Genomic DNA, 21,467 nt, shown 5'->3' on the forward strand with positions numbered 1-21,467 from the left:
GACACATGAGCACAGAGAGGGAGCGAGCGAGAGAGAGAGAGAGAGAGAGACAGGGAGAGAGAGGCTCGCCTAATCATCTAGCCTTAGCGCTAGCTGCACCACTGATGCTCGCTCGCGTCCGTCTGTCCGTCTGTCTGTCAGTCAGTCAGCGAATGTGTTTTGAATTATTGCGTTGTAAATTCAAAAAGGATAATGCGCCCGGTAGGGCTTCTGTATACTGGCAACAGCCACTCGACGTGGGCCTCGAAAAATGGCAAAACAAAAGGATATTGTGACAAGGATTTATTAGTGTGTCCTGTGCGGGGACGAGCGCAGGGTAGACGCGTCCATTGTCTTGCCCAGCCCATTGTCATTTATGAATTTCAGGGTTGATTTGAGGCACACACAAACACACACACACACAACAGCTGGCTGAGGTGTGGGGTCAACTGGGAGAGAGCTGCCCACTCAAGTGTCAAAGCGCAATTATTGCTCATTGCAACGCTCCGAGCTTCCGAGCTCAGTGTGCGCATCGCCCACATGAAGCAAACAGCAGCAGCAGCAGCAGCAACAGCAGATCCCGAGTCCTTTTAGCTCGACTCGACTCGACTCGACTTGATGCGGCTCAGCTGCGATTTATAGCATTCAATCTGTTTTCGAAAATATGCTCCCTGCGCCCTCATCCCACTGCTACATAATGCTCTAACCAAGAGCATTGCCGTCTACTCAACCCATAAGTAGCCCATTAAAGTCAGCTTTGTTACGATAACAACAACTGCTTAGCGGATCATATTGTAAATCATATTCGGACGAATCTTATATAGTGCTGCCTTATATGCATATAAGGCATTGTTTATAAATTATTCAAGTTGTTTATTCTCAAGCTGATTAAATTAAATCTAATACATTTTAATTAAAACGTAACTTAATTATTTAAGTATGTATATATGTATATACATAAAATAATACTTTTTTTGTTATTCATCTAAAATGTTTGTATAATTTTAAAATTTGTACTTATATAACATTTTTACTATGGATACAATTTTTTTTATTATTATTTTTTTAGCGATATAATTTTTTTTTTTTTTATTATATAACTGAATATTTTAAATTTATTTGTTTATATATTTTTTTTATTATTTTTACTAATATTATTATTACTTTTTTTATTTATCCATTCAAGCACTAAAGTTTTTATGAACAAAAAATTATCCAAGCATTTTTAGCATTGCCATAATAAATAAAACTTCGTCTCTAAAATATTTTTTTTGGCTTTTGATAATTTTTTTTTGTGCATTAAATTAAGTTAAATTTAAAATTTAACGTTAAAAAATTATTTTTTCACCTATATTAGGATTTTTATGCACAAACCTGCCTAGAGCATGGATTATGTATATTTTGTACAAAAAAGAATATAAAGCAGAACAAGGACAATCAACACCGACTAAAAGCTCTCTTCATAAAACTTCGCATAGATCCATCTTCACTCTCTAATGCCGAAGGGTATTCAATGTTCGGCATTTGATGGCAAAGTTTCTCTCTGGCTTTGTCTTGTGCTTCTTTCTGTTTGCTGCAGTTTGGTTTAATTACATAGAACATTTCATGGCAAATCCTCGGTGACAAATGTTTTGTTGTGCTCCTTCTTCTGCTGGGCGACAGGGAACTTTAGTCTTGAATGCGAAATTTAATCTCTAAAGCACTTTAGAGCAGGTGACACGCCCAGCAGCCACTCCGATCAGCGTTAAGTTGATAATACCCCTTTCGGCCAAAAGGGCCAATCGAGCATTTAGGACACGCAGCTGCTGTTGCTGCTGCTCCTGCTCCTGCTCCTGCTGCTCCTGCTGCTCCTGCTGCTGTGGCTGCTCATGAGCTCATCCCAAACAAGAAGGCAACAGAAAAGATTTGACTAATTTTTTTAATGGCCCGGTTATTACACGAACATGATGCCGAGCCTGAATACAGAAACTCTTTTGTGTGTGTGTGTTGTGGGGAAGGGGGCTGTTAACTCAGCGGGGGTGAGAGTTGGGCTCCACTTGGAAGCTGCCTGCATTTACAAGGCATTGAATAATGGCCAAATTTGCTGCAAAAGTTTTATTGCACTTGCCAAATTAATTTGCCACAAAGTAGAAGGCGCCAGACTTGTTGTTGTTGTTGTTGTTGTTGCTGTTGCTGGTGTTTGGCACTTTGCTAATGTAGACTACTTGGCATGGTAGATGGTAAATGGCAAATGGTAGATGGCAAATGGTAAATGGTAACTGGTAAATGAAAATGGAAATGAAAATGGCTATGCCAAAGCGAATGGAAATGACTATAGAAAACAACAACAACAACAACAACAACAACAAAACGAACTTGAAATGTGCAAAATGAAAGCTAAGGTTGCTGCTTCTTTTTCTTGATTTTTATTTTGTATGCATACATATACATACATACAAATATATATGTAGTATTGTTGTTGTTGTTGCTGTTGTTGGGTCTACTGGGATATATTTCCATCCGCTCTTAAATGTGCGTTCATTAATTTAATTTTTCATTATGCAGCGGCAAATGAAAAGTGTCATAAGACCGTCGCGCCATGGGCCTTGGCCATAAACAAAAGGCCAGAAAAGCGAACTGAACGGGCCAAAAAGGCAGCGAGAGCACCTTTTATTTTAATATTTGGTCATTAAAAACAGTTTCCAGACTCGCTAAGCACAAGATGACGGACCCACAGTGCCCGTTCCATAACCAAGCGAAATGTGTTCAATCCACAAAAAAACGTTTTTGATTTCGTTTTGTTTTTTACACACAGACACACACACACACACACATACACACCTTTGTGAGCGTCTTGTTGTTTTTTTTTTATGATGACAGCGCAAAATGCCGAGAAAAATGCGTAAAGGAAAAACAAATCGTTGCACACGGCAACAACAACAACAACAACAACAACAACAGCAATAACCTTTAACGCCCCAACAATTAAGGCTAAACGCTTTTATAACATCAATTGTGGGCGGGGCGAGCCGAAAACTTTGGCACTGCTGCCGGGGTTCGGGAAGTCCTCAGATTAATGACACTGCGCGATTTTTACGATTGTTTCTTCAAGTTGCGGCAAAAAAAAAACGTTACGAGCCATACGGCTTTTTCTTTTACGCACATACATTTAAATATATATGTATATAGACGTATGTGTGTATGTATGTCTTCTTTTTGTTTGAAATTTATGAAATTTTACCTTTTGGCCAAGCAATTTGCTCCATTTACATTCCTTATTATCCAAATGCGTCGAGTTAGCTGCGTTAAAAACTTTTCATTTTCATTTTCATTTTCTTCTCGTTGTTGTTGGATTCCCTTTGTATTTTGTTGGCAAAGAATTTGCTCAGCGTATGCAAGTTACATAAAAATCGGCGGCATACAAAAGATTAAAACCATCAAGCGACGGGTCAGAGGCAACAAAGTTGGCTTTTCTATGCAGGTATTAGAAGAATCGGAGGGAGAGTGGGAGAAAGAGATAGAGAGAGAGAGACAGATAGAGATTACTCAGCGCCAGAGGCAGACTGAAAATGCAAATTTTAGGCCAGGTCGCATAAAAAATTTCTTAAAGCCCTGTGAAGAGATTTTAGCAGATGTGAAACTAAATGATTTGGAAATCAAATAAATTGCTTTTGCAACATGGACTACAATAGGTCTAGATATACAATTATACAATATGTTTTTTTAACAACCTTGATAAAGTATTGAGAATTTGTAAATGTTGGCAATGCTCGTCCTAACATAAACGGATTGCAGTTGCGCCTCCTCGAGCATAGAATTGCATATTATTTATTATGTCGCAGCTCAGTGGGCTGAGCCGTCAGCCTCTAGACACCGCCCCGCCCCGCCCCCACACTGTCTGTCCCTTGTCTATGTTATCCACATGGAGAGAATTTAATAAATTCATCATCTTTCATTTAGTTGCTGGAGCCAAGTCTGTTATATGGCTGTCCCTGGCAGAGCGCAGAAAAGAAAGAAATAAAGCGAGCGAACAAAATATGAAATAAAAGAAAAAAGAAAGAGAAAAACGAAAGAAAGACAAAAAAAAAAAAAATGAAAAAATTATATAAATGGGTGTTGTAGTAGACGGAGAGGGGGGTGGGGTGCGCTCTGCCTTGGCTGAAACATTTTCGCAGACAACGTGCACTGAAGATGAGCGCGCCGCCAATGGAGGCGTGGCACGGAGCAACGTCGCAGTTGGCCGAAAAAAGCAAAAGCAAAATCGTGACTGTCATTTCAACGAAGCGAAGTTATTTTTCATGACAAAGCAGCCGAGAGCAGTCCTCCGACTCATTTCGCCAGCCAGCGGTAAAGCAGATAATGGCGACAGGGATCGGAGCAGTTGTACGGGCCAAGCCCGATGCCAGCGGATGGCTAAGCGGCACGCGGGCTACATGATGTTCTCGTTGTAGCTGAAGCCTAGAGTGTGGGGAGGGGCGGGGGGAGTGGCAGCAGTGCAGGCTGAGCATTCCAGCGTTAAAATACCTTTTACTGGCACATTACCAGCAACGCGCGACTGCCCAAACAGCGCGCGCACAGCGGCAGCACACTAACACACACACACACACACACACACACGCTCACATCAAGCAGCTGCCACCCACTTGCCACCCACGAAGTAAGCCAAAGTCAGCCGAAGCTCAAACTAAATGCAGCGCTGTCGGCGTCGCTGCGTTTTTCATGAAATTATTACGACTTTGGAAATGGGGTCGTACAAAATGTCGTTACGTTTAGAGGTGCCCTCCATGCCTCTCCATAGTCCCCCCCCCCCCCTCTCCCCCTCAGCATTACCCTTTATACTGTGCGTTTTAGTTTATTGTATCTGCCGAAAATGTTTGGAAATTGGTTAAAGTTAAAGCCCAAATCGAGAGCAAGCTGTGTGTGTGTGTGTGTGTGTGGTCTTCACTTATCAGAAAACATATCAAATTCTATTTACTGGTAAGCTCAAGCCTCTAAGCCTAATTGTTGGCAAGCTCAGCATCATCGAAGCAGAGAGCATGAGGGAAAGCCGTGGCAAGAGAGAAGAGTAGAAAGAAGACTGATTGAAATGCTGAGACTGATCGGAAGGCGGGCAGCCGGCCAGCGAGTGACCCAGAGAGCAGGTGGCATCACCTGAAGTGACCCACAAAAATGTCGCATCTCATCTCGCGGCTGTCCAGTCACTCGTAAAGATCGCATCAAAAAACAAAAGCGAGAGAAAGATAAAAAGAGAGAGAGAGAGTAAGAGAGATTACTTTTATTTTTTATAGACCAGGCACTAGAACATGGCACACATGTTGCGCTTCTTCCATTTCTTCTTCTGGTTCTTTTTCACTTTTCGCTTTTTTTTACTATTATTTTTATGTGTTTTTTATTTTTGTGTGAGGTTTTTTTTTTTTTGTCATTTTATTATTCGACTTTCTCGCTAATGAAGTTGACCGTCATCGGCATCATCTTCATTATGGTCATCATCATTCGAGAATGTAATAAGCGTGAAATAATTGACATTTAAGCAAAGCGCACGCACATTGAGACAATGGAACCAAGACACAACCGCCGGACAAGACTCTCTCTCTCTCTCTCTCTCTCTCTCTCTCTCTCTCTCTCTCTCTCTCTCTCTCTTCCATCTCCTGCCGCTCCCAGCTTGCTTTGTAGGCCAACACCAGAGAGCGGTGCCCAAGAGGCAGCGCTTAGTCGAGAATCATGACAGATGACCGCACGTACTCGCTTCTCTCTTACTTTTACGCAGCCAGAGCCATGGACCTGGATGGGATGCGGACGCGCTGTCTGTAATTCTGGTGCGGCTACGTTTCTGGGGCATGAGCCAAAAATGTAAAATAATATAAGTTTGAACAAAAAATGTCTCAGTGCCTGACCTCACCTCATCAGTTCGCCGCCTCGTTTACCTATTTCTGTTGCCACTTTTATTCTTCTTCTTGTCTTCTTTTTTTTTTTGGTTTTGTCGATTTGCAAAGCGTATCATTTTTTTTTTTTTTTGCGGCTTGGCGTAGCACCTGTGCGCGGTGCAGGGGCAGCAGTAGCAGCAGCAGCATCATGAAACATCTGTCAATGCGACACGTGATGTGTTTGCGAAATTTAAACACACACACACACATACGCCGCAAATTGGCATTTAAAGTGTGTGATAGTTGGGTGCCAAGGTAATCAGATTAGATGCCAAAATGATAGAGCGCCCGGAATTTCAGAATTATTGCGGCTGCGCCTGGTTGAACGCTTTGGCCGAACAGCAAATATAATAATGTGCTTTTAATGATTCAAAATTCGCTCTCTATTAATCGAAATAATGAGAATGGTTTTTGTTAGCTATTATATTTAATAAAAAAATATATTATATACATACATATATAGATATGCTTATAGAGAGTATGCAGATTATTTTAAATCTAAATTTAACTTCATCTGTAAATGATTATCGAGTTAGCTATTTCTGGCGTATTGGATATTGGATATTAGATTTGCTTGCTTGCTCAGATGAGACTGAAGGATTATTTGATTAGTGGGATAAGAATGATATAAACAGTATACTCTTGAGTAATTTGAGCATTCTTCTCTGGCGGAGTTTGCTTGCAATAATATGCAGTAGAAGCATGGTTTCTTTTGTCTACGGCCCAGATTTTTGTTTATACAGTCGACTCTTGATGATTTGTACCCTGCTAAATCGATAATCGATAAATCGAAAATCCCCTTGAACTAAATTCCTTCTCAATAATTTTCGATAGTTTGAATTTCTGTGTAAATCGAAAACTAAAACTGATACCCTTGCCATTTCGTATTATCGATATTCTACTGTAGAATATTTTTGTCTGATTAACTCTATTAAAACTTAATATGAACAGAAGGGAAGGCTAAGGAACATGAGGAACAGCGGGAATATAGAGCTAAAGGGAAGAAATAAGAAGAAGAGTCGGGGTTAGAATGTAACTGTCATATGTCTTAAGTGAAGATCCGCAATAGTAAGTCTTAAAAGGTCTGAGTCTTTCCCATAGTTTTATTGCATGATCTTTGAGCTGCTACAGTCTTCGCCTAGATCCTAATTGAATTGGAGATCTTTTCATTCTGCCTTCTTATATTAATATGTCGCGCTATGTCACTTTGGGTATTTATAATAATAATACGATAACATTTACTTATCTAGCTTATCATTATTATTATATATACGATCTAGTAATTTATATAATTTATCATGTTAATTTTGACCCATTAAGCATTTCCGCTTTTGGCAAGCGAACTACTTACTATATGCATACGAAATAACAAATGATACCCTTTATTTCCGCACACACCCATACATTGTCATTTATGAAATTCCTTTTGGTTCTCTTGTTACAGTCAGCGCCATCAATGACCTCAACTAACTCGTAAACGGTAAGTGCAAAATTGTCTGTAAAATGCATTTTAAACTCGCAATCAGATGCTGGGGCGATGCTTGTGTAACGCAACCCTCGATTTCTCGTTCCGTTGGCTATTACATAGAAAATAGCATAAAACACACTCAATGCGCCCCCCCGGCCTCGACCTTAGCGCCGTCGCTGGTCACGCCCAACGCCCCGTAATGCGGCGCCAACTAAATTGCTTTGCGGAGCAGCTCAGCATCGGGCAGCTTTACCTATAAACCAAAATGAATGACTGAGCGAACGTCCCGGCGCGCCGCACTGCCCAAAAGGGGGAGGGGCCGCAGTCAGGCATCGGGGAGTGCAATATAAACGGCTGTGAATGCAAATAGATGTGCGTTGTGCGGCGAGTATATGCAAAAATCTCATGCTGACTGCAACCTCGTCATCATCAGCAGCAGCAGCAGCAGCGGCAGCGGCATCATGATCATCAACAACATCATCAACCCACCAGCAGCAGCAGCAGCGGCAGCGGCAACAGCCGGAAAATGCAATCGCATCGGGCGGTCATAATACGCTCGATGAGCAGAAAGGCGCAAATGAAAGGGTTTTGGGGTTGATGTGTGGTCGCGAGCTAGCCCTGGCCCTGGCCTGGCCATCGGCTAGTTGATGGTGTTAAAAAATGTTTGCCACAGGCAATGTCATCATCGTCTTTCTGCTCATCATCAGCAGCATCATGTGTGTGTGTGTGTGTGAGAGAGACTTTAAATGCAACATTTTGTTTTTATTCTCCTCCCATTTGACTTTGACCACGCATAAAATCCGTCAGACCCAATGCTCGCTGCCCTGCTGCCTCACTGAGGCTTTATTAGAATTATCTAGGAGGCGCACGACTTTCGTGCTTATGTGATGAATCAGTTTGTTGGAAGAGGGAACGCATTTAGCGGTTGCATCCAATGCGACTCTTATCGCATTACGCCATCTGCCGGCAGTTAAATGAGTTAAGCAGACCCGATTACGGTTAGAAGGATGCTCCATTAGAGCGACAGCAACAGCAGCGTGGGCAAACAACGTAATTATGTGCAATCGGATAGCTGACAAGCTCCTGCCTCTGCTAATTCACCTACTTTGACTGAAAACTTGTTTATCGCTGCGAGCTGCCCCCCCCCCCCCCCCCCCCCCTCGAGGGGGGCCATGTTAGCTAGAGATATCAGCATCAGACTTATATATCCAATGTTGCCCAAGACCTTTAATTTATGCTCTCCTCTGAGCCTCACTTAAGTAAATGGAATTCAATGTTTGACAAGCTGTTTTTAGCTACGTAAATCGAACTTTGCTCAAATGTATTTTTTTCGCAAAGCCCTGCTTCAGTTTATTTTGCGTAAAAACTTGCAAAGAAAGTTTGAATTTGATTGAGAATAAGTGAAATTATGATTCACTTAAAAGTTGATTTTTTAGTAAAGTGTTAAGCTGCCCTTTGGGCTAAAGTTTCCACGCCATTTTCGCCGTTAGCCTGATTGATTTTAAAGTTAAGCTTGACCTTTTAGCTTATTGATTAATCATAGCATCATCTAAAGCTCAGCAGTGAATCACTTAATGTTATTGCCTCATCACTTTCGGGCAGAGGACTCGCAATGAAAACTATTAAAGGAGCTTGTCCTTGATCATGCTGCGTGCCCGCCTCCTGCCCCTGGGCTAATCGCCAATTGCCAACGACACGTGCTCAATTTAGCGCTCGTCTATATTGTTTTTATTTTCATTTTTTTTATTGTTGTTGATTTGTTTTGGTATTTTTTTTTTTGTATTTTTTTGCCATATTTGCACAACCGACACCAGGGTCATAAATATTGTACGTCGCCTTTAATATGCAATAAGCTGTTGTATTTATTTACACAGCTCAACAAATTCCAATGATTTTTTCCATAACTCATTTGGCACACACAGCGACTAAGCGCCTCACACTCTGTGTGTGTGTGTGTGTGTGTGTGTGTGTGCCCCAATCCCAACCTCGATCCCTGGCACCCACCCCGGCCCCATCCCTCCGTTGTCGGCTGGTTAACCACTTGCCACGCATTTTAAATCATGACATAAACACTTTCGCACATCCCAAGCAGCACCGAGCCAACAACACTCGGCAGCTATTTTGTTTATTTATTTGTCCGTCTGTCTGTCTGTTTGTTTGTTTGTTTGTTGACTGTTTTGTTGCCATTGCTGTGTTGCCAATGACTTTTATGATTTCTGTGGTCAGGGTTATGCAATTGCAGCAAGGGACACGAATCGAGCGCATTAGCAGTGGAATATGTATGCATAAATCTATATATATGTCTATAGATATATACACATTTGATATTTGACACTAAATATATGATATATGATATGTTTGCCAAGCAATTAGCTAAAAATCATAGCAGTTTTTCACTGCAACAGCGATTACAATGCCACAATGCAAGTCCAGCTCTAGTCGGGGCTAGCTTAATAAACTTGCCATAATGGAGACTTTTGTATATGCAATGAAGTCTTCAGATTGATTTTTCAATTCAATTTTATTTAGATTTAGATAAAACACATTTTTTGATTTTTTGACAGACTCCCGTGCTCATTCCATAAATTTTCAGTATTTTCACCCCTTTCTTAGAAATGAAATTTTCGTATTGAGTTTCATTTCATTTAAATTTCGTTCAGTTTTTAATTGGATCAAAAATAAAATGAGTTTCTGCTTTTCGTTTCTCTCCTGATTACATTCTAGTTGCGTCTCGATTTCACTGTAGTTAAGTATCGATAGGTATTAGGTAGCGATAGTTAGCTAGAAAAGCCAAATCGATTTTTGTAGACATCTTCGAGCTGGGCTCTAGAGCCTATCTACCAGCTACCTAATTGGTTCCCTTCTCATGACACATTTATTTTAGTTTTAATCAACATTTAATTTTAATAAACTTTATTCAGGCGAAACTATTCCGATAGTGTATTATTTTCTTTGAAGCTTCGCATTTGACCTCTGTAAAAATAGATATATTTATATATATTTTGTAGAGTCCGCAGCATATTTCTAGTTCTCGTCCTCGGCCACTCGTCTCCAGATGGAGATCCGTCGCTTCATGTGTCTGTGTTGCACATGGCGCAATGGAACGTAGAGTAGCCGCTGCACGAGTGAGTGTAAGCCTTATCTAATCGGCTTCGTAGTACGGTCGTGCGTTTCAGCCAGCCGGAGTTTGCCTATCTCTGTGCCAGTGCAAATATTGTCACAAGCTGCCAACGACGAGACGAGACGGGACGGAACGGACCGGACTAAGACGTCGTGCTGCTGTCGTCCGTCCGACTTATCAGATTTCCCTGCAAAACGGTAGACGACGAATTCGACGATTTCGCAGTAGACCGACCAAACCAAACTGTGCAACTATTTGCACAACTAATAATTCACTTTAGTGTTTCATTTAGTTCAAATATTGATAATGCTTTAGCACAAATGCAGCTCAAATTTGTTGGCTCATCGAGGCTGGGCTGTGGATGTGGAGTGTTGAATGTGTCATAATGGCTCTGCCACGGGCACTCTTCTTATCATGCACGAGACTATTCCTCTTTAGAAGCATGACATGGCCAAAACGAAAAAATATTGAAAAAAAAAAAAAAAAAAAAAAAAAAAAATTCAAATATAAATAAAATAAATAAAAACTTTAAGTTTAATGTTTTTGAATTCCCCATAGACGATGATAAATACCCAAACAGCCATACAATGTACAATAATTTTTTTTGTTAAATTTTTATTGTATATAAATGTGTTTTTTGTCTCTTTCTCTCTCTCTTTCAAGAAAACATTTTCTGCCAGCTCACTGTTGAGTTCTCAGATTTTAGATCTAAGATCTTGGATCTTGGCATGCAAGTCATGCGACGTGTTTTCAAGGGGAGGGAAGGTCTCGTTGAGCATTTCAGATGTTTTTATTGGGGTCTCCCCACACATACACGCACAGTCCATACTATCTATGCTTAAATGTGTGTGTGTGTGTGGGTAAAATGTCAACATCATGTGGCAAGAAGAGCCTCCATAAGCTGCTTAACGTTGTTAGCTGTTGCCCATTTTTGGTTGGCTGCGATGCGGCCCGTGATGGCCTTGAGAATCTCTTTTGGCTTGTTTATGGCCACGTCTAAGCGTTCAATTGCTGACAATGCCCACAAAATGCGAACAGAGGCTCCATTGAAAGCAGCTTTTCCCTTGATGCTCGCCGACATTTCAAGCTTGACGCTGAGAACTGAATTATTTGCAACTTGTTACCCATCACTCAACTTCACAACTTCAGATGCGCTGCAAAAAGTTCAAAGCACACAGCACAGCACAGCAGAGCCACAGCACAATTGCAGGCCATGAATTTCAATAAACCTTTGATTCACTTTGATTTCACCTCAGTCAATCGAGCTGGAGCTAGTGACGGAATATTTTAATTGTTAACTTTCGAGGTGGGAATTTTAAACACATTGCTTAGAATTGAAAATGATTTTTGGGTCATCGTTGAATACAAATTTGCTTCTTTTTGAATAATTAAATTGCAGGAGAATTTTATTCAACATCAATATTAAAGCTCCCCAACACTTTCATTAGTTTCGACTCTTAGTTTAATATATGATTTAAAAACATTTATTTTATGGTCATCATTGTATATGAATATGCTGTACATATGTATGTTTGTTGTTTCAATAATTGAAAGAAAATAATTCAATTTCAATCCATATTCAAATTAAGTTTCCATAGCTCTCTTCCACTTTCATTACATAGATTCAGCTTTGTCTGGGGTCAAGTTATCTCATGTCATTAAAACTGCTTGTATGACAAAAGTTTCCCACATATAAATTTTAATTGAATTCTGTGTTAATTCGAAGAGAAATAAATGTTTCATTAAATTTCAATTTCAATATCAATTTCAATATGAGAAACTTTCATAAACTCGGCTTGCTTTGACTTGACTTTACTTCGGCTTTTCACAGAGAATATATTTCTATAACATTTTAATTGATTTCAATGAGAATTGCATGCTTTTATTCAATTTCAATTTTGACTATGAAAGCTATCTTTCACTTTTACAACTTAAACTTTTCGCTGCCTTAAGTTTTCACGTAAACAATTTCATTTCAGAGTTTTTCATGAATATGATTTTCCCACCTCAGCTTGACTACAGTTTCCGCCAACCTTCGACTTGACAATGACAACTATATAACTAAGTGTAACTTTATAGCTTTCAATGCTCATTATTCGCCGTCTATGCTTATTGCTTTCGATTAATTGAAATGTAATCAACAAATAGTGCACGTGGCTTATCTATTTGGAACTGCAATTCATTGACGCTCTTGGGACTGTCGCTCTCAATCAGATTTCCAGCTCTCAGTTATGTTTTTATGAAACGCTTTTAATCCATTTTGCTTATCAATCAGCTGAAATGTCGCAAACAGACGGGCAGCAGTGCGCGCTCAAACCAAATCAGTGTTGAGAGTGAGTTTCGCTTGAATGGGGCTTTCAATCAGTGCCATTGGATTCTTTCAATCAGCTTAAGAGGGTGAAAGACAAAGAGACGCTACCAGCGGAGGCGAGCTGGGGCGAGTTGGGGCGTGGTCAGTTGTGGCTTGTTCGTCATTCACCTTGGCAATATCTTGGAGTGCACGCTGAAGCGGAAAAACCAGTAATTAAATGGCTTCACTTTTACGCTTTTTTCTCTTGCGGCCAAACAAAATATAAAAACAGCCAGCAACAAAATAAAAAGAAAAAAAAAAAAAAAATAGAAGATGAAGAAAAACACACGCCTTCTGCATTTTCTCTCTGTACTTGTTGTTTTTCGCCTGTTTAGTGCCAGAGCGGCAACCAGACACAAGCAAGCACTGTACTAACCCGTCCAATTTGTAATTGAAACTTTCATTTTCATTTTTTGTTTTTTGTTTTTTCACTTTTCTTCTTCGCATTTTCAGTGTTTTACTTTTTTGCTTTTTAAGCATGTAGGTACCCAATGAAAAACCGGAACAGCTCAAGATCTGTGAATGTGCAGCCGGTTGAGCAATGAACCAAGCAGTTGACATTGCTGCTGCTGCACACCGAATTCTGATGATACACTCACTCTCTCACTCTCCCACTCACTCACTCTGTCTATTTGACAGACCCTGCACAAATTGCAATTATATTGAAATTTGAGCTTTGTCGCATCAACAACTTGCAATTGAAATGAAAATTGTTGGGAAAATCGAGCATGCAAATGGAAATGAAAGTGGAGACGAGGGCCACAAAAGTAGCCAAAAATAAAAATTAAAAAAAAACAAAAAACCCAAAAAAGTTAATTATTTGCCTCTGCTGCTCCTGTCTCTTGCTGCCTTTCACAAATAACTCGTATGAAATATGAATATATTGCAAATGCCAGAATATTAAATTGGCAATTGGCAATTGGCAGATTCGATTGATTTGTGGACTTTTGGCTAGTGCATTGTAGTGTTTGGTGCTTGCTTTCAATAGCTGCTCGCTGGCCTTTCACCGGCGCCGGTGTCAGGCTGGCCTGGCTAAGGCGAGTAAACAAATTGGCTTGAAATTTGATGAGTTTATGCCATGACGATGACGACGACGACGACGACGTCGCTGTGCGAAAGGGTGAGAAGTTGCGTAACGGGTGTCCGTCTGCCCACTTAAATGGCGGGGCGTGGCTGGCGTATACCTCTAATGAATGACATGCTATACTAATGAATGAGAAGCGACACGTTGCCCGTTAGTGCCGGTTACCTGTGCACAAATCAATGGCTCGACTTTAACAAATGATGAAATACGATACCTGGACGCATGGCCGTTGCTGTTGTCGTTGTTGTTGTTGTTGTTGCCATTGGCGCTGGGTGGCGCGCTGGTAACACAAATAGCCAGAGACAGAGTGCAGCTAGTGTAAATGAAACCCAAGCCAAAAACTAAATAACGGGGCCAATAGCAGCAGCAGTAGCAGCCGCAGGGAGGGGTAAAGGGTGCGAAGGGTTGGGGGCTGCTGATGTGACAATTGGGAGTATCCGCAATAGGCTGTACGCTGGGCATGTCAACTTAAACGTGTCTACCGTCAAGCGAGCCAGAAAAAAATTAAGCTCAATAAATAACGTATACGCCGCATAAGCCAACTCATATCAAGCCTGTCCGACGCCTCAATGATGGCAAAAAATTGCCCGTAAATGAACAAAAAATAATTAAAAATGCATTTTTCATTAAGGCATTAAAATGCACAAACACACACACACACGCACACACACACACACACACACACACACATAGACAGAGAGCAATTGCACATTCACAGATGCCGGCAATGCCATTCATTTAATTCATTTATCTGTGGGGGGCATTTGGGGCGGTTGGCCTGACCAGTTCATTGATTACAACGCCATGCCCAGAGCTGGCGTCTCTATATATGGCTGCGGTACCCTGCCCGGGCCGATTCTCCGTTCGGGACTCCACCGTCTGCAGCAGCACTTCGGCCACTTTTATGTCATTTGGAAATTATCATTAAAGCTCGTTGTGCGGCATGTTGAGCTGAGCAGAGCGGACGGACGGTGGGGGGGGCTTTTACAGCACAGATATGACCACTTCATTTTGCAAACAAACAGCAACAACAACAATAACAACAATGATAACAACATCAGCAGCAACAACTTCAACTTCAACTGTTTGGCCGGTCGGCTTGGCAGCGGGTTGCGGCGCGTGACGGTCATTGAAACAATGCGCGAAAAAACGCATGAAATTAAAACAATAAAAGCCAACAACAACAACAACAACAACTACAACAAGTAGCAGCAGCAACAACAATGCAAACCGGCAACAACAAAATGTTCAGTTAAGTTTTAATTTTCACAAGTGTGAAAAATACTATTGAAAAGGCCGCACACAAAGTGCGCCTCGGCAACGAGCTATTTCCGCCTCGGCAGCATAAAAAAAAACTGAAAAAATAAAATAAAAGCAACTCTGCGAAACTGTAGAAAAAGAAGAAACAATTATGCTGCCACTTGTCGAATATTTAATACGCTCAGCTTTTTCATCTCACATAACTCCAGAATCTTCAAAGATTTAAATGAGACGACTAACTGGGATTAAATTTGAATTATTTAATAACTCTATTTCTTCATTTGTGGTCGCATTGAAATACGTTTATTCAATTGTTAATATCTCGCTCAATTTAGCTAACAGAGTTACTAGAGTTACTCTGAGAAAGGAGGAAATATAATATAAGGAAATATGTTTTTTCTTCTTTGGGATTCAAAATTCATAGATTGGGGAATAACTTTTGATTCTCGAATCTATATGATATATATAAATAAAAGTATATAATATATCGTCTATTTAAACAGTAAGACTAATTAAAATGAAGAATTATATAAAATATTTATTTTTATACGTATATTTAATATTCAATTGATAAGACCTTTAAATAGAGTAAATTAAGTAGTTTAAATGGTATAGTCTACAGGAATATACTAATTTATACCCTATTGAAATTGATCGATAGATAACTGCAGTCATACAAAAATCGATATTTATCGAGAAAGTGTTATCGGAATATAAAATAGACGATATTAAAATAAAAAAGAAAAGAAATCGCTATATAATAAGAAAACGTTATCGCAGAAATATATATAAAATAATTATCAATCTGTCCAAAACCTTTTCAATCTAAAATATGTTTATATAAAAAGTAGAATTTTTTTATATGCTCTTCAACATTTTGTTATGTAACATTATTAGGCAACTACGCCCATTTGACATGAGTAATGGGTATACAAAATAATACAAAGTGGCAAAAAAGAAGAAGAAGAAAAAAGAATCTCGCCATGAAAAGAATGTCGCTCGCTGTTGCCGTTGCCGTTGTCGTTGTCACTTTGCTGAATTGCTTTCGGTGCGCAGTGTTAAATTATGTGCGTATATTATGTATGGTAGAGCAGCATACATAATCCACTTGCTCTGTGCCATGCAGCTGACCTGAAATAGCTCAAATTTTTGTGTGGAATATTAATCTTGGACAGGGATCGAAGCCGAGCAACGGCTGTTCTTAAATGACCAAAATTTTGAAACGTAAAATAAAAGTTTTGCAAAAATTGAATACATCATTGAGCATACAGAAAACACAAAAAAAAAGTAATATTAATAATATTAGTCAAGATTGATAATGAATTATAAATTACCTTCAAAGCAATTGTTTTTGAATTAAATAATTGTATTGGAATTTTTTAGCGAAGTGAAATGTGATTGAATTGCAGTTGATTCAATTCAGGCAACGATTGCAGATATGCATAGGCGAATAGCTAGCGCCACAAATGGAGCTGGAGGCTGGCAAAAAGTGAATGTCTGGAGATATTTGGAGTGCTCCAAAAAGCTGAGCTCAAGTCAACGATTATTTCTAAGCTCGATAAATAACCGCAGTCAAATGAAAGTGAAATCCAAGCAACATTTGTTGTATTTCTGGCGATGTGTGTGTGTGTTGGTGTGTATGTGTATGTGTATTTTTGGCCATATTTGTGGCTGATTTGCTAGTCATTCGGCTGTCTTCTGCTCTTGGCTCGCGTTCCGCATTGTTGTGGGCTTATGCAATAAGCGATTCCCAACCTCAATAGCAATACTCCATGACAATGATGTGTCACATTTTGGCTACGGATGCGGCAATCTCTGCGGCGTCTGTGGCGTCTGTGGCTTCCACTTCAGTGTTGCTTTGGCCTAACTGTAGCTGCAAATCGGAAATGAAATCAAAATGGTTAAAATCAATTTTCATTTGCTTTGCCGACCAGTTGCAGTTGTTAATGTGGCTGTTGTTGTTGTTGTTGTTGTAGCAAAGTGAAGTAATCTCAGTAAACAGTAAAGTAAATAAATAAACTGATGAGCGCCAGTCTAGCAATATTGTTGTTGAACAGCAAAAGCAACAAAAACAACAAACACAGCAACAGCAACAGCAAATACAAAATCGAACTGAATAAATGCCAATCATGCGCAATAATAACAACAATAACAAGAACAACAACAACATCTACTGGTACATCACTTACCAAAGATGATGGCAAATGATGACACAGTGCTGGGTAACGTATGTATAAAACGAAGAGCTTTTGGACGCAACATGTCGAAAATCAATTTAATGCAGTGCAATCAAAAGTTAAAATTGAACGACCGTGCAGCCAGCGAAGTTGAAAGTGCTGAGAGCGCAACACACCAAATAAACAAACAAACAACAACAGCAACAACAACAGCAGCAGCAACAGCAACAGAGCTACAAAAACATCGCCGATATCAGCGCGTAGCAATTGCTTTGATTAGTTGCATAAAAGGCAACAGGATGAGTTATCTGAATCTGAATAGCACAAATGATGACTTGACTTCAATTTTTCGATTGTCAACCAAAATCACGCTGAGCCATCTGAAGAGATTTCATAATGCGCCACTTTCAACGGAAGTGTGACTAAGCACCAATACGGTGCGAGAAAAGTTTATAGCATTTGCGAAAGTTGTGCTTGGTATTAATATACCAATACATTAGCACATTCTTGGTATTTATAAAGGTGTACTAGATGAATCTATGCGTATATGAAATATATACTCTACAATATCTTCTATATCTATATCTATGTCTATATCTACATCTATATCTATATATATATTTTTAAATCTTTACATCTTTATCAATATAAAACATATTTTGCTAATTAATTGTTTATAACAATATTTATACTTTACTTATAATTTAATTTGTGGGCATTTTTTATGAATTTTAATAATTTTAATATGAATTTTATTTTACAAAAATTACGAAATTATAAATAAAAAAATAAATATCTTAAAATATGCTTTGGAAAAAATATTAAATAATATTCATATAAATACTCTACTCTGAAAAAATAATTCTTGTGACTTCAAGTTAAGCTAAATGGTTTAAAAATTCTCCGACGAACTGTGCTTAATATAATATTTTATTTTTAAATTATTTATTTATTTATTTTATATTTATTTATTTATTTTATATTTATTTATTTTATATTTATTTATTTATTTTATATTTATTTATTTTATATTTATTTATTTATTTTTTCTCGCTTTATTATTACACAAGTAAATTTATTCGGATTTGTTATATTTTTTTCATTGCCGAAATGCGCATCTACAATAAATAAATCCAAAGTGATGTTTTTCTTTCCTTAATCAATTTTAATTTTAATCATTTTAATTAAAAAAAACTTATTTTTTTGTCATTTATTTGATTAATTGTGTGTTACAAAATAGCTATATTTCAAGCAATTATTCATTTATTACGGACTTAATGCAATGTTGACCTCTCTCCCTCTCTCACTCGCTCTCGCTCCCTTCCTTTCGTTTGCTCTCTATCTCATTATTCCCATAGTGTATCAATTTCATGTCATTATTTATTCAGCTTGATTTCATTATTGATATTGTTATTATTATTTTTTATTTATTTATTTTTTTTTTTTTTGTAATGCAAAGTCCAGATTTGAATTTTAATTGGTTTCAATTTGAGCAGCTCGCAAGAGCTTTCAATATTTATTTGTGATTCAGTTACTTTCAATTTCAAGTTCATCTGTTTCAATTTCAATGCATGTGAGACTCACGTTGTGAATGTCTAACAATATTTTGAAATGTGTGTGTGTGTGTTTTTTTTTTCACATTTGACTCGAGTGAATGCATTTTTCCCACTTACAAAACGTAACAACGAGCCACTGGCCATAACAATGTCCTAACTGGGCGACCTTTCTTAAAGCTCCAATGTCTGGGCTATATGGGCGTGCGTGTGTGAAAAGCTGTTGGGAATTTGCATAAACATGCCATAATATGCGATTATCATATCGGCATAGACATCGCTTCGTATATGGACTACACACACGGCTGACCACGCCAACGCCACCTTCACTTTCGACGCGGAGTTAGCTGCTGCTGCTGCTGGTTTTATGTTATTTTATTTTACTTTTTTTCTTTCATATTTTTTATGTTTATTTGTTGTTGTGGAAAAATTGTGTCAACAATTTGTTGGCCGAGCTGTTGCGCCCTGGCCTAACGAGCCACATAAACATTTGAATATTTCGGGCATGTGCAAGTGTTTCCGGCTATCACAACTGAATGTATTACATGTGTGTGGCTAGTTGAGCAATGAGCAATGAGTGGGGACATACACAAATGGCTGGGAGATGCGATTCCCACACTTTGGCACGCCTTAAGTGGCAAGTTATGCAATGTCTTCGCCCATCCGGCAGCATATAAATCATAGCTGGGCGCTTGCAGCAGCAGCAGCAGCAGCAGCAAGGCGGCGACAACAATTGGACTTTATTGAATTGAATTGAAGCGAATTGAAGTGCGTTGAATTCAATTCAATGGAAAGTTGACTTTTGTTCGCACATCAAACTAATTAGCAGTCAGACGCGCTCAATTATGATAGCCCAGCAGCAGCAGCAGGAGCAGGAGCAGCAGCAGGGGCAGTAGGAGGAGAAGTCAAAGTAAACAAGTTGCAGTTTTAGAATTGTTTGATTTATGGCTATGGAAAGTTGCTCGACCTTTTGGGGAATGTTGTGGCTGCAGCAATTCCCGTTACAGCCTCGCTCTGGTTAACGTTGCGTATGAGTAATCGCTAAACGATTTACGGAAATTGCCATACGACATTTATTTAATTTATATTCTTCAGTTGCGATGTCAGCAACGCTGGCTGTTGTTGCTGCTGTTATTCTTGTTGTTGTTGTTGTTGATGTTGCTGCGACTGCTGTTGTGAATTTTTTGGTTAAATTAGTAATTAATCGATATAAATTAACACATTTATCGTTTCAACGGGGGCGAATCTCCGATTTCCGAGGCAAGACTGAACGAGTTTTGCAGGCCACACCGACGATGAAATACACTGGCTGTGACTGTGGCTCTTTCAAGTGACCTTTTTTTCGAGATATATTATCATAAAATACTGTCTTATAATACCTATTGATCTCTGACAAAACGATTTAGAGTAGTCCAATATTGATCGGGCGTTGCTCCCAAGTTAAGCTTATCTTAAAAGGGAAAGGCTTTTGGAATCCTGCTCCTGCTTCTTTAGCAATCCAAATCAAGCAAAACAAAATTTTCATTCAATTTTAGTCCGCAACTATATAACTTATATCAATTGATTTGCTGATGCTGCACAACACGTCTGATAAAGCTGATACGGCCTCAAACGTAGAGCATTTTAACAAGCGCAAAAACAAATCAAAGGCGAAACGCATGCCATCAGAAATGTAAATTTAAATTCCCGAGTTTCGGCTAACTTGACTGAGTCATCTGATCTGTTGAACAGCGCTTGGTAGCCGCTAATCTGTTTATTGAATTACGTTTCGTGTCTTATCGATGAGCATACAAATGTTCAACGACAACAACAGCAACAACAACAACAGCTTGTTATATCCACTTCACTCAGTTCGTAAATCAATGGGTATTATTCGCATCGATTCAGGATGTCGCAAAGCTCGCAATTTTGCATTTTTGAGTGCAAAATTTGCAACTCATTGAGGGCAACGGTTAATGAAACATATTCCGAGCAACAAATAAAATGAAACATGTACTTGAATACTTAACTAAAAGGAATAAATACATAAAGAAAAGCAAGCCAGATTGCTCTAGTTGAAGCTGCCCGACCAAGAGATACCTTGCAGAGATTGATATTTTAATCATTCGCAGTTATATTGTGTACATGAGTAGAAAAATACATGTACATACATATAGAAACACACACACACACACACACACACACACACACACACACAAACATAAAACGACGGCTTTTGGGCTATACTCTGAGCATGATTTAGTGAATGGACTTTCTAAATTAAACTTTAAGAGCGAGGTAATGATATTTAAATGGATGCATTTGTCAAAGATTTAAAAAACTTTGTTATTAAGGAATGCTTATTTGACATTCACAATCTGAAAATCAAAGTCTCTATATTTAACACACAAAATTGTATAGCTCTAACGGCATAAGAGTCACGCTGCGCTCAATTCTTCGGCCTTAATCGATTATAAGGTGGGATGTCTTATTGAACAATAATTCATCTATTCGTACTGCCATAAAAAATTCAGACAGGTCTATATCGACTCAGCTAGTCGTCCTGATCACGAATATACACTTGTATATGTAT

At 38.9% G+C, this 21,467-nt stretch overlaps 1 protein-coding gene across 1 annotated transcript in view; it reads left to right on the forward strand.

Annotated features, from left to right (window-relative positions):
- LOC108657390 (uncharacterized) overlaps positions 1 to 21,467 on the forward strand; it is a 105,070-nt gene that overhangs the window by 50,743 nt on the left and 32,860 nt on the right. Inside the window, exon 4 of the mRNA XM_089263555.1 lies at positions 7,327 to 7,362. The gene's annotated coding sequence lies outside the window, so the exon portion shown is untranslated. The remainder of the gene's footprint in view (positions 1 to 7,326; positions 7,363 to 21,467) is intronic.

Source organism: Drosophila navojoa, chromosome X, assembly GCF_054131105.1.
Source record: "Drosophila navojoa isolate 15081-1374.11 chromosome X, UAZ_NAV_1.0, whole genome shotgun sequence".
Lineage (NCBI taxonomy): Eukaryota > Metazoa > Arthropoda > Insecta > Diptera > Drosophilidae > Drosophila > Drosophila navojoa.